This window comes from Schistocerca serialis, chromosome 7 (genome assembly GCF_023864345.2).
Source record: "Schistocerca serialis cubense isolate TAMUIC-IGC-003099 chromosome 7, iqSchSeri2.2, whole genome shotgun sequence".
NCBI lineage: Eukaryota > Metazoa > Arthropoda > Insecta > Orthoptera > Acrididae > Schistocerca > Schistocerca serialis.
The window spans coordinates 401,326,406-401,341,927 of NC_064644.1; positions in this window are offsets into that span (position 1 = coordinate 401,326,406).

The window sequence follows — 15,522 nt, forward strand, 5'->3', positions numbered from 1 at the left end:
CGATCAACATACCCAAAATTCCTCTTGCAGTCATCACATGCTCTACGATACTTAGTTTCAAATGTCGTAACTACTGCGTTCCCAGATTAAAGGCAACGTTCTCAAATATTATCATCAAAACATCTGTTCTTCACGAACGTACTTCCACAGTCAGAGCATCATTCAGATAAACTATTACTTATATCATTTTCCTTCGTAAAAACTAGCTACCTCTAATGAACAGGGATGACTAAACATTTCATACGCACTGTTATTCTCTGAAAATATTTTTATCTTCCGTTGTTGGATAATGTAATGAAATGACAATATCCTTTAGCTAAGTCGGTCTGAGAAGACTGGGGTGTCAGGTCATTTCATTTCCATCAAATGAAAAAGCAGAACCTTTGCAGAAATTTTTCTAATTTTCTATTCCTTACCAGTCTCACTCATGCACTAGACTGGCATTTCTGCCACCTAAACCTACGCACTCTTCGCTATTCTGATTACTCACTACAACTAAGCGCTGAATATCTTGGTTATGATCTCGCTAACATCACTGAATTCAAAACAGCTTTCTAGTTCCTGCCCTATACTCCACTTTTTGTTGAGAGAAAGTGTAATACTAACAAGAACATTCTTCGTGGTTTCTAATATTAGTTCCCTTGAGTTCTCTTAGTTATCATTGTTGCATCGCAGGTACCATAACCTTAGCTACAACGTCTTGAATTACTTTTGTGTGGGCGGGCTGAAAAGTAATCCCTACGGATATTTTACGTGAAAACTAAGAAGGCTTATCAAGTGAACCAAACTCTTCACGTCTACAAATTTATTTCTCAACATACTCACGCCTGCGACGTAAACATTTTTCCCTGCAAGTGAACAGTTTGCTGATACCGTCATTGTAGAATATCTGACTTTGTTGATAGAGCCAGAACCTCACCTCTGCTTGCACCACCTCATCACTATGAAAGTGAAGTCCTCAGAGGTGTTCTTCAAGTTTTGGAAAGAGATGAAAATCTGATAGGCCAGTTCAGGACTGTATGGAGGATGGTCGATGACAGTGAACCCAATACTTAGGACTGTTGCAGATCTAGCAGCGCTTGTGTGGTCTTGCATTGTCATGCTGAAGGAGAGAGTACTCCATGTGTGCATAAGCTCTTCGAATTTGGAACTCTGTTATGGCACTCTGCATCTCAAGCGCCGACGTAGCTATGTTACATACCACCACCTTACGCTCTACAATTTGGAATCCTCTAATGACAGAATGCTGCAAATATCAAAACATGAGGAATGAAAATGTAAATGATTTTTTAATTTAAACAGCTTTAAGCGGTTTCTCATAAAAAAATTTGAGACATCGCTTTTCAGCACGCCCTCGTAGCTGCTTACATCACTTTACTGAAACCTTTACTTGCTTTGTCTTTTGGCCTCCAACTGATGAATGTACACAGATCTGATTTTAAGGACACTGATCTTCCAAAGTCCCCAAAAGCTTCTTCAGAACACGTAACAAACAGCATAGCTATCCTACTGCTCTGTATGGCGATAGCGTACCCCTTAAATAATATAAACTACCAGTAGATCTCAGTTCCCTCTGAACCGCAGAAACCAACTACTCCAACGTTTCCTTCGAGCCCTGTGCGTTCAGTTAGCGACTCAGGCACAAACAAGCCATCCCACTGATACAACTACTCACATTCGGCTAATACGCGACTTTATAATTACCTATTATTGTAAGTAATGACAAATATTTTATCCCCTCTTATATGTGGCGGTGTAATGTTCGACTACTTTTCCTTATTTGTTGTTTAGCTTGTAACGATTCACCTAAATCTGCGGTGAGCTTTTGATGTCTTCATGGGGGCACTCAGAATGCCAATAAAAGTTTCAGTCATAGCCTATGGGAAAGATTACACAAGAATCTTTTTGTTGAACTAAATAAATTAAAGGTTGGTGTACTAGATGCAGTGGTATGTTTCAATGATGTAGTGATAGGAAGGTAGGAAGTCCTGAGAAATTTAGGCATAAAATGTTGGGTCTAAAATGGAAGATCAGTTGCTTTCGTGTGACAGACAACAGGTGCATGAAGCTGAAAGATTCACTCTTCAAGTTACCAAAGGAGCAAGAAGTGCTAAAAATAATGCCAAAAGGAAGCTTGAAGATGAAGTAATTCTGCGGGGTGAAGACTATGCTTCAGGAATGTTCTGAGGCAGAGTGTAATTGGACTCACATCTTCATTCACAATTTCCCACAAGTTGTATTTTTCAGAATTCATGTACAAATATTTCCTAAAGGTTATAATGCATTGCTCTAATTCTTTCCTGTAACTTGCAGTGATCCATACTTATGTAGTAGACCTAAGCTTTATTGTAGAACCAACTAAATTATAAAAGAAATTACATTTTCATTAGGAAAAAAATAATGAAAACTAAAATGTAAAATGTGATATTTTTGTATCCCTGTAATATACATAACATGTGGAATTAAATAGGTCTAGTACCTCAGCCATCATGTCATGTATATCTCGTAAAAATTTGGTCGCTTCAAATATATAACAATAGATTAAATGGTACCTCAATTTGAGGAAGCATTTTGGAAAAAAAAATGCATCAATTTCTTAGTAATTTTTAATAACCCTGAGGAGGTTCAAAAATATTCAAAATACTTCTAATTTGTGTAGAACGTGTGCTATATTTCCTGATATCAACAAAAAATCTGTAAAACATATACATTATAAACAGTGCCTGAAAGAAGTAGATGTTGATTTTTACATAATATTGAGCCAGAAATATACCCTGTATCCATAAGAGTTTTGTGAGAATGAGCAATGGAACTGAATAGCTTAAAGAGACCACATGATGCTGATACTGAAATGCTGCTGCAACAGAACTCGCTGTTGACAAAGAGAGCAATTAGTCTCAAACAGTACTGAAGAAATTTTCTAGAGTAACCGTTGAGTGGAATGAAACTGAAGCGTGATCCATCTATGTATCTAGTAGAAGAGACATCTCCTTCGCTTGGCACTCTTAGACTCGGCTGCTTGGATCTAAGACGCATTTGCATCTGAGAATTACTTACTGCAATACGTTGACCTTTGGTCCACTAACTGATAAACTGATCTGAAGGCACTAAGCGAACACTGAGGTCTGATTAATTAGGGCGAGTCCTAGCCACTATCTTACAGATCGCCGTTGTTGGATTGCAATGTGACACATGAAGCAAAAGGGAGCTATCGTCTTTCGTAGTCGGCGCAAACCGCGCCAGGAAAGTCTGGTTTGAGTTGGTCTATGGAACAGCCGCGATAATTACTGTACGATATTTACAAACTTTGGATAGAAGAAACGAATTTGTTTCAATTGTACGAGGCGTGTTTTTCAAGTAATTACCGTTTTGCCACACTGCGGCCGCAGCGCTGCGGTCGGCGTTCTGCGCATGAGCACTGGGTACCTACATCAGTTGTCTACGCATTGACGCCATTACAATCTGATTCTTCCTTGTTTACGTTGTGTACTGAGTGTTCAAGATGCCTCCGATAATCGTGAGTCCCGCCGACTGTGAAGTACGGGATGTTTGAGATATCTTAGTGCTAAAGGCCTAAAAGCGATCTATATTCATTGTAAGGTCTGTCCAGCTTACGGAGAAAACATTATGAGTGATGGAATGGTAAGAAAGTGGGTGAGAGCATTTAAAGACGGCCGCACAAATGTGCATGATGAACAACGGAGTGGACGTCCTTAGGTCGTTAATGAAAGTTTGTTGCAGGAAGTGGACAATAACGTGAGAGAAAACAAACGCTTTACGGTTTCCTCCTTGCGGGATGACTTTCCTAACGTTTCTCATAGTGTTTTGTATGGAATTCTGACCAAGCCCTTGAATTACCGAAAATTGTGCTCACGTTGGGTACCGAAAATGTGCACAAAACCAAACGTTTAGACAGTGCATTGACTTTCCTTGTGTGGTACCACAACGACAGTGATGATTTCTTAAGCCAAATTGTTACAGGCGATGAAACATGGGTGGCCTACGTCATACCAGAACCAAAGCATTAGTCCATGGAATGGCGGCATTCAGATTCACCCAGAAAAGTGATGTTTAAGCAAACAATTTCTGTCTGGAAAATCAAGTGCACGGTTTCTTTGGGACAGAAAAGGAGTATTGCTTGTGGAATTTCTACCTCATGATGAGACAACCAATGCAGCAGCTTACTGTAAGACATTGCTCAATCTGCGCCTTTCAATTCAGAACAAAAGACGTGGCAAGTTGAGCAAGGGCATCGTTTTGCTGCAAGACAATGCCTGTCCGCATGTGACGAATCAGACCAAAGATCTCATCACATCTTTTCGATGGGAAACTAGATCATCCTCCGTACAGCCCCAATCTTGCGCCCAGTGACTACCATCTGTTCCTGCACTTGAAGAAACACCTGGGTGGTCAGCGTCTTCAAGACGATGACGAAGTAAAAACAGTGGTGATGCAGTGGTTAACAAGTCAGGCGGCAGACTTCTATGAGGAGGGTATTCAAAAACTGGTACAACGTTATAACATGTGCAAAAACAGACATAATGTCTTATGGGATAACAGCAATCAGTGAGTTTATAATGTTACTTTAAATCTGTCTTGATTGCAAATTTTTTTTTTATTATTCATATGACCGGTTTCGGTTCATTCAGAACCATCTTCAGATCTGATATTTAAGTTACAGGAGTAACCCGTCCAATTCAGCAACTTTCACATGCTACGTCACATGTGACGTAGCATGTGAAAGTTTCTGATCAGATCTGAAGATGGTTCTGAATGAACCGAAACCGGTCATATGAATAATAAAAAAAAAATTTGCAATCAAGACGGATTTAAAGTAACGTTACAACATGTGCCTCAATATAGACGGAAATTATTTAGAAAAGTAGATTTAAGTACAGGCTTTCATGTAAAAATAATATTATTGAGATATCTTAGCACATCTTTTTTTTTTAATTTCAAAACGATACTTAGTTAAAAAACACGCCCCATATTTCTCATTCCAGTGACTTATGGATGGTTTAAGTCTCCATAGCCACTACACTGAGAGTTCACAGAACACATGAGACGAATTTGCATACTTATATCAGATTTGTCCGTTAGGTGTAGAGGGCTCCTAACATCCACCTACCGCCTAAGACATACAATTTGACAAGAAGAAACAGCGGCATTCAAATGCCAATCCATGACATCAGACTCCTCATGAACGGCAAAGCTGAAATGGGTATTACGAGAATAAGGATGGAGGAAAACATGCTCTTCAATGACATAACAACGTTTATCGGTTCACAACATCGATTACATCCATCAGTAGACATAATGGCAACGGTAGGCTTGGCTTCAAAAGCGTAGTGGTAAAACAGTTCTAACTTCCCTGACCCTTCCGACTAACCCAAACCCCTCAAGTGGCTCAAGTGGTCAATGAGGAGAAAGTGCCGAACTTCGCAGAGACGAGTAGAAAGCATCTTCGCTGGTGAAATGTAAAACCAGGACAACCACTTTGGAGACGTCCACTAGCACCAAAGGTAGCGTGTCGGTGAGGTTAAGATATTGCCACAAAGCAGCCACATTTGGGCAATCTAGTGGAATGTGAGTCATTGTGAAGCAGGCACCACATCGGCAGGTAGGTGAGTCGTCACACTGGAGAATGTGGCTGTGGATCAGCCAAGTGCGACCAATAGATAGCCTACAAAGGACAGTGGGTTCCCTGTGAGAAGCATGAAGGTAAGACTGCCACGTCGTTGTCGTCTCCTTTACTGCCTTCAATTTGGTGAGTTCAGGGCGGACAATTGCGAATTACAGACATCCAACAATTAACGGTGTAGAGTCAACCGAAGGTCCACTTCTGGAACTCCTATTTCCTCCTGGTAGCAAACTTTGCCAAGCAGTCAGCATGTTGAATCCCTGAGGTCCCAACATGTTCCAGGGTCGAAACAAAGACAACTGGCTGTAGAGCTTGATGGACATCAGAAAGAAGATCCTGGATAGTCTTGAATAATGGGTGACGAGGGAAGCGCTGGTCTACAGCCTGAAGACTGAGCAGAATGTCGCTGCAGATTAGAAGCATCTCTCTGGTGCAAGAATGACCATGGCTAACAGCTTGTTTGATAGCCACCAATTCAACAGTGAAGACACTGCATCCTTTTGTCAGGGAGCGTATTTCACTGCACTTTTTGCATGTGTGTACACAAAACTGGTTTGTCCATTGACAATAGAATCATTAGTGTGTGCCACTTCTGTACCCAGAAATGCATCGAGGACAGCCAGGAACAGGTGCAAAGCACCATGGTGACTACTCAGCCTTTCAGTCTAAAGGATAAGCTGAGGCAGATCCAAAGCTGGAGGACATGCCATACGGTCATAATGATTGATCCCTGACAAGAGGTGGCAATAGGACAAGTATGAGTTCAGAGCAAAGATACAGCAGCCTAAACGCTATTGTATCCCCAGTTCTGGGACACTGTTGTAGGAGGTGACCCTCCCCACCAGGACAAAGGACCCAGTAATTGGGATGTTTAATGGAGCTGGGAATGTCTACAGCATAAATGAGTAGAAGTTGCTGGTGTCTGACCCATAGTTGAGAGACCACATCCTCTATGAGTAGGTTGTTCGCAAGACTAGTTCAAAAGTGTCGTGTTGTAAGTGAGACCCTACAGTGGTGTATCGAGTCCTGTGATTGCAATGTTGCGGAAGATGCTGAACCATATCCCATACTCCGATAATCAAGATGGGATCAGAGAGATTAGAGCCCACACAGAGGAATATCAACAATCTTTCTTTCCGCGAACAATACGAGACTGCAGTAAAAGAGAGAACCGATAGAGGTACTCAAAGTACACTCCGCCACACACCGTCAGGTGGCTTGCGGAGTATGGATGTAGATGTAGATAGCTGCAGAATGGCAGTGTGTTCTGCACTACAGCTAGTGTTACTCAAGCAGCGAAGTATATTAAGGGGCAGTAAGCACCTTTGCTTAAATTGTTGAAGATGGGTAAGCCACGTCAGCTGGCCATCGAATACCAGCCCCTAAAAATCGATAAGTCTCCATCACATTGAGTGATTGGTAGCTGTGTCAAATTTCTGGTTCTGTACGAACAGTATGATGGCGGCAGAAGTGCATGACGCGAGTCTTAGTGGCTGAAACAAATTCGTTGGTGTAGGCCCACGACTGCACATTTCAAATGGCACCCTACAGTCGGCATTCATGAACAATAGTAAAAGAAAAAATCGTCAGCACACGGGGTGGGTGATACTGAAGACCCCACAGGTACTAATAAACTTTTGATGGCCCTTGGGTAGAGTGGGTCACTTAATATAGAGCCCTATGGGACCCCTTACTTTTGGGCATGGGGGGGGGGGGGGGTACTGTGGTAAGCCACAATACGTTCTGGATAAAAATTGATGTGCCTTGGCGAAAACCACCCTAGAACGGAGTCAGGAAGCTCCAAGACTCATGGAGCGAACACAGCTGCCAGGTCACTATGACTTCGACCAATTTAAAGAGAACATTATACTGATTTGGCGATAGCTGTTTGTCTCTAGGAGATGCTTACCAGGTTTCGGTGATGGAATGATTGTGTTTTTCGCCATTGAGATGGGAACTCACTCTCACTCCAGATACAGTCGAAAAAGGGAAGGGGCTGACGCTGACCGTCCACTGATCTGTGTTTGAGCATTTGAGTGTGGATGCAGTCTGGCCCTTAGGCTGTTTCAGGGCAAAAGGCTACAGCACTGAAGCATCCAACTCACTGAATGGAGCATTATAAGGCTCCAGGTGGCATATGGTAGAAGAGAAAGGCAGGTTGATAGTTCTCAGACCAAGACGCTTGAGTGTAATGCAGAACAAAATGTTCCGCTAAAGGGGTCATGATCAGCGAAAATAGCGGTGCTCAAGGAAACACCAAGTACACCTGCAGTGGACTGTCATCCATAGGGGTGTCTGATATCCGTCCAGAACTGCGAAGACTATGTGGTGCAATGGCTGAAATGTACCGACACCAGCATTCTTGCACCCATCGTTGTATTAATTTGCGGATCTAGACACGGACCAATTTAGAGATAACGAGGTGCGAGATCGACGGATGCAGCTTATGGCGTTGGTGAATCCGCCTGCGATCTCTAATGGCGTAGGCGATATGCTAAGTCCACCAAGTTACTCTCTTCCAACAGAGGGATCCTGAAGAACAGGCGATCGCTTAGGTGGCTTGTAACACCTCCGATTTATTTCGACCGACCTGATCTGATCGAATAGCAGCCCAATAATTATATTAATGTGACCGTGTACCTAATGGGGTTGGCAATCGGAATTGACTGCTACGGAAGTTGTTACTTTCCAGTTCGTCCTTCTCAAATGCTGTAATAATGAAATGTCTGGTAACAAGAAAGACACCAACACAGATTCACTAATTACGAACCTATATTCGTCTCAAAAACACAAAAAGGAGGAGACAGCCACTGCCTTCGTCATACATATATAATTACGGCTAATCTCAGCACAGGCTTCTTCACTTTTCATTATCGTCACACGCTAATCCATCACTGCAATCCAACACTGCAATCCAACACTGCAATCCAACACTGCAATCCAATCCAAAGTGATGCCGGCGCGGTAGACGCGAAACCAAAGTATCGGCACTAGAAATGTCACTAACCACTTCCTTAATTATACTTCTTCACTTTCCCGGTATTATTCTAGTACAAAGGGGTTAAACCACGGCGATGGCAACTCCCTTTGTCGTTAAAGCCTTGCATTACAACAACTGGCTTCCGCACACCTCTACCCGCAACATAGCACTGGTTCAACTCACACTCGCTCTCGCAACACGACACAATCGATTGTTCGCCCTATCGACCTGTGCCGAGTGCAAATTCATAGTAAGGGCCTACGGACCCCTTACAGGGTGCTGATAGAATTGCAGCTGTTGCATTCCAGAGCCACATCAATGTCACCATGTAGCTGGAGCATAATGAGTATGTAGGTGAAAGCATTGTAGCTCGCATTATGGAGAGCCCATCTAAATGAGCTCCCAGGGGAGTGACGCTGAGAGAGGAACAGGAAGATCAGGGAGCGATTGCTGCCACACAGATCATTGTGGCTCCTACAGCTGATGGATGGGAGAAGATCAGGGCAGCCGATAGAAAGACGTGTGGTCGAGTAATTTCTATGTGCTACACTGGAGTGTGTGGAGGCAACAGTATTCAAAAGACAGAAGTCGACATCTGCCAGTAAATTTTCGATGCCTTTACCATGGCCAGTGTTCGTGATTCCATCCCACAAAGGGTTTTGGGCACTGAAGTCGACGAAGATCAGGTAACGCTAAGGGAGCTGTGAAACTAATGCAGACAATATGATCTGAGGCATTCCACCATCACGAGGGAGATAAACATTACAGATGAGAAAATGCTGAAATATCCTTACCTCAACAGCCATAGTCAAGTCAGCTTTATATAGAGTACAGAACATATGTGCAGAGCTCACCCACATCCTATCATAAGCGGCACCATTCTTAAAATATCTCTGGTAATCACATAAGGCAGGAGTTCGCAATGCTGGAAACTAGGTTTCCTGAAGGGCAATGCAGAAAGCAGGGAAGGTGCTTAAGAGATGTTCCAGTTCATCCATGATCGAATCTTGAATCGTGCTGTCTGTATACTGTGGGAGTGTGAAGGGACCTAGGAGGCAAGCTATGTCCCGGGGTCATCTGCTACCGCTGGTTGAGAAATGATGTTGTCACAAATATTATCTGAGAAATGTGTGGTGCGATCTGGAGCCTCAGAGACAACAGGGGTCACCGCCACAGCAGCGGAAGCAGAACGTGTGGGATCTGGAGGTGATGGGCCCACCACAAATTCCTTTAGCTTGGAAGAGTTCTTTTGTCCTTCTTTCCTTAGGGGTTGGAATGAGTGGAAGGGCTCTCCTGCGTTAGTTTCAGAGACTAAAGAAGATCACGAAGCCCTGCGACCAGCAGCACGTGACTTCGTCAGTCACTGATTGGTATCCAGTTCAATAGCAGTGGAAACCTGGGGAGCGGAGTGTCCAAAGGGACTGCTTCGTGGCGTGAGAAGTCTTGTGAAGGTGATGTGTCTTTGGAGGATGGGGATCGTATCCCTAGCAGATGGGGAGCCATTGCCCCCAAATTGTGTGTAGGGGAAGCAGCGGGAGGAGAGCCCCAACTATCGTGTGGGGGTGGGTTGGGTGGAGATGGCAGGCACGCAAGGTTGAGTAGTCATGGGGGCTTGCTGTAGGATACATTGTGGGGAGAGTACATTTGGCAGAGAAGGTGACATCGTCATAACTTTAACATACAACATTGCCGTTCTTGCAGGACGTAGTTGTTCATACTTTTCCTTGGCCTTTGGGTATATCAGTCTGTCCAGAGTCTTGTATTCCTGAATTACTTTCTCTCTCTCTCTCTCTCTCTGGAAACAGTGCACGCTGTTGAGCAGGGAAAATGGTGCTCTGCACAGCTGCCACAGGCCGGAGGGGCGTACAAGAAACATTTGTGAATGTTTGTGTGCAACGGTCGTCCACAATCCCTACAGACTGGGATAGAAGCGCAGTGCGAAGATATGTTGCAAATTTCGCAAATGAGAAGTACCACTTGGGGGGGGGGGGGGGGGGCAGAACGTACGGTTCCACTTCACATTAGTATACCATCTCCCCCTCTTTTCAAGGAATGGACGGCCCTCATACGCCAAGATGAAGGCTCCAGTAGCAACCCAATTGTCGTTTTGCCCCCTATGGATTAGTTGGCACATAGAACAGCGTCAGACTGCAAGAGGTGGACACAATGGCAAATGATGCTTTGAACCTTTTTTAGACTAATATGGAGTAGTCAGCGGAATGTTACCCAGCTTGTCACGAACAATCAGCGCCCATGACTCGGCAGGGGATGCTCTTTTAGTCAAACTGACTCACTCTGCATTTTGGGGATGGCCATAACCTCCCCAAACTTGTCCTCTAAAGTCTCTACAAACAATAAAAACTTTGTGGGCAAAAAAAAAAAGCCCCATCTGTTCTTGTACAAACGAGATATTGGGGGGAGTATTTCTCAGCTTGTCGCTAAGCCCTATGTTCCTCGAGTCATATTTCTCTGCATTGAACGAGTTCATTCCTCCTGAAGAGACTGCAGAGCCGTACTACCATCAGTGGGGGGAAGCTTCATATGCATCATACACAAGTCATCTGCTATGGTGCTATCCACTCCAAATGGGGTCTCCCCTCATGGGCGTGACTGACCTTTAACAACGGCTATCTGGACAGCTATCCATTACCACCCAGTGCTCATACCCCGGCCCTGACGAGCATGTACCCCAGGTGATACACCAGAAGGTCTCAACTCAAGCATCAACAGTGCGATCCCTGCGTGGTCATGCAGATACTGGACGACCACCCCTCTGCCACCGACAACGGGATAGCTAACATGCTGGGCTTTGGGCTTATTACCCTATTGGAACACAAGGGTGCTGAGGTTGGAAAGCACAAAAGTGGAACACACATCACACTGGGCGATCTTCGATACAAAATTCCCACTTTTGCAAATTTCGGAAAATTGTTGACAAGTGAAACCCAACAATGGGGACCATGTATTTATTAATGAGAAAACGTAGAGAGGGCCGGAACTGAAATGTAAAACTAGGTCCTAAAACATTTACTAGGTCGAAGCGGAATCTGTAATAGAAAGACCATCCGATGGAACGGCAGAGGGGGAAAGAGGTAGTGCAAGTATAGGCTCGCAGCACAGAAAGGGAAGTTATGCGGTAAAGGATGCGGTCAAATATGAACTTTTCCTTTCCCTTGGTTCTCCTAGAGTTGATAAGACGCTGAAATTTTATGTTCTATTTTTTTTCTTCCTCATTCATAGGCACCTGAACATTCACATTGCATTTTCCTCTCTCGCACGTTTACATGCCTCTTTCAGTTCACAATTTCTCGTTGCACCCCTCCCAGCTGTTATGTGAATTTCTTTATCTTTCTGTATTCGTGAGAGAAAAATAATTAGGCTGATACGGATGAAACATGTGATCATATCTTCACATACTTCAAATCTAATGCTATATATAGTAAAGACGATATATTTTTTATGTGACGTAGAGACTTAAATGTGTCTCTGTCGAACTATTTAAGTTGGCAATGCCTCATTAATTTACTACCTGCACCCATGTAAACATTAAAGGATAAGCGTATGTGTTATAGTAATTTCATCAAGGATAGGTAATTAAATTTATTTGATCTATTCTAGCTTTGACAGAGACCCTATGAAGTATATCGGTCAGGTTGAGACACCAGCCGTGATTCGTATCTTAGGTACAAACTAGGCAGGTACCTGCTGCAAACCACGAATCACGTGGAACGAAGATAGACGCAAAGTCCATGCCCGAAAACACAATTGAGAGCGGATTTAGAAATTGAACATGACGTCAAATCAGTACAGAGAAACAAAGCTGGAATCGTCTCAAGCAGTAACAACCAATGACGATGCGTTCCTAGTCGAAGCTGAGGTCCTGAAAGCTACGTAACAGCTGTTTCCGAGAATCAACAATAGATGCTTTTTTGATTAGGTTGAACTACAGATCGCTAATCAGAGCAGATTATCTGCTTCCTGGCTCTATCCAGCCAACACTCATCACCATGGATAGTGCATGCCGCGAACCTTAAAGTCGTGGCAACAGTATTGTTGCTACCACTGCCATTGTTTCTGTGTATCGCTGGAGTGGTGACCCAAAGTTAAATCCCACTAATTTATATTCTAACAGCTGTTATAAATTATTGCTCATAGTAGATCCAGTGTCCATAATGCCATCGAATAGCTCGCTTCTTGCGATAACCCCAGAATAAGTTGCTCTAATTTCTAAATACTGTGGGTGTACTCGTAAAGGATAAAAATAATATATTCGAAATGGAATTTTGATTTCAACCAAACGCTTTGAATCTATACATGGAGCTAATTTTAGGTATGCCTCAGATAAATCTATCTTACAAATAAACGCCGGCCGGAGTGGTCGAGCGGTTCTAGGCGCTACAGTCTGGAACCGCGCGACTGCTACGGTCGCAGGTTCGAATCCTGCCTCGGGCATGGATGTGTGTGATGTCCTTAGGTTAGTTACGTTTAAGTAGTTCTAAGTTATAGGGGACTGATGACCTGAAAAGTTAAGTCCCATAGTGCTCAGAGCCATTTGAACCAATTTTTTGAACAAATAGACAACATCTCTCATGAAGTAGCGCTGGTGGCGGGGGTCAGTCGAGCGGTCTCAGGCGCTGCAGTCATGAACTGTGCAGCTGATCCCGGCCGAGGTTCGAGTCCTCCCTCGGGCGTGGGTGTGTGTGTTTGTCCTTAGGATAGTTTAGGTTAAGTAGTGTGTAAGCTTAGGGACTGATGACCTTAGCAGTTAAGTCCCATAAGATTTCACACGCAAGTAGCACTTGTGGGAGCAGAATCGTATCACCTATCTTACAATGCGAATTGATAGGTACTTTAAACACACTAGATGCGTGGCTATGGTCTTTTTTTATAATGACTTCTTACATTACTTATACTACCAATCAACGGAAGTAATCGCCAACGTATTGTCTTTATTAATATTTTCATTAAATGAATGAAACGGAAAGCAAAGGACGTTTGGGATTGCAAATTAATTTCTAGGAAGGGATTTTGTAAGGCAACGAGAACTTCGTACTTTAAACTAGATTCTTTTATTATTTTAGAGTTCAAGACTTACACATAGAAACAAGGTAACTTATTCTTCACGTGGAGTTGGTGAAGGCTGCACAAAAATCAAAATTAGACTTTCGAAAGTCGTGTACGCTTTAACTATCGTCCCTTCTTGGAAAATCATTTGCAGAATCGTCGAGGACGCTAGTGGTACTAACCTTTCTTGGAAATTATTTGCATTCTCAAATTTGCTTTTGCCTTTCCTTTTGGTCCCTTTCGCCCAATGTACTGAGCACTACTTCTCTACATCTGCAGCGTAATTTAAGTAAAAATTGAAATTATGGAAAACAGGGTATCCACATAAGAACTCGACCCTACGACCCCTTTAATAGCATTCTGTTCTGTTCCTGTTACGCCAACTGCTGCCTTGAAACTGTTGGAAGTCTCTTACTCACTTTTTAAATTTCCGTTTCATTCATTCAAGTGTGCTTGATTTGCGTAATAACTGTCTTGCACATCGGACTGTGGTATGATGCTTCTCCTCTCTCGTGATTTTCATCGATTCAGTACCGGGGTAAGTCAACTAAGGCGACAGCCAGAAATAATTATTTGACAAAAAAGATTCATACTGTCACAACATATAACGCAAAAGGAGGGCTTAAACAACATATTCAGACGTGAGCCACAGTTTTGTATCACATTCAATTTTTGTACTACCTGGTTTAAGCTCATTATTATGTTTACAATCAATACAGGAACAGTAAAAATGGTGCGGACTGTGGTCGAAATCGTTTCTCGTAATGCGGGAGTTTTCCTTCTTGTAGCAAAATTATTTATACACATTATCCATACACATGTGAGTACGGAAACGTAAGCATCAACAAAATCCTTGCGCTATTGGCAATTACTTCCTAACCTACTGGTCTTAGATACAACACGCACGTAGGTATTGGGAAGATCTAAGTTGCTATACTGTGAGACAAATTTATCAAAAGTGGATTACTATCTGCAATTTAACTACGAATATCTAATGCTCCTTAACCACGAGAATGGCGGTGTCACGTAGTTAAGAATGAAATTTATTGTGGAAGAGAATCAAAATTCCGTTCGCGTAAACTCAAAGTAATTTCAATGGGAAAAGGTAGAAAGCAGACACGATCGTTAACAGTATCACAGACAGATTATACAGTGATACATCCTATTGATTGCTCCCCATGCGCACATGTTAATTCCTAATGTGTTTCAACAAGAGCATGTGACATCTTGCAGGTTTATGCGCCCATCGCGAGTTCGGTAGATAATAGTCACATCAACATCACTCACCATTTAAACCACACGCTCTTAGGCTATTGCGAATCGCCACTCGCATGTGAGTCAGCTGAAATTTCTCAGGAACGACCCACAGGTTCTACTCATCTTCAGTGAACGATCTAGGGCTAAATCAAACGCAAAATTTCACACCATTTACCGATGCTTACTAAACTTATGATTCTGGTGGTCAGTTCTCCCGCTGGGGGCTGCCCGTGTGTACAGACAGAAGATGACCAATTGTAGAAAAGTCCTTTAAATAGCAAATTATTTCACACGCTGATATTTATCAAGTATTTCCAATAAATCGCACGTTTTTCCTAAATAGCTGCATGCGAGTTCTGTGGATCATCTAAGTTATTCAATTTACTACAGCATGGCTTCTTAAAACAGTGGGTGAGGCCCAATTTACTAGCAAAAATCTCGACAGTTTATCAAAACAGCAAACGTTAATCATAAGAAAATAAATTGAACTTAGAGCTCTTGTAAGATCAATTGTGCTTAAGGCACCAAAAGACTGACTTCATTTTAACGGACGGCGGGAATCACCATCCCTGCACCTGAA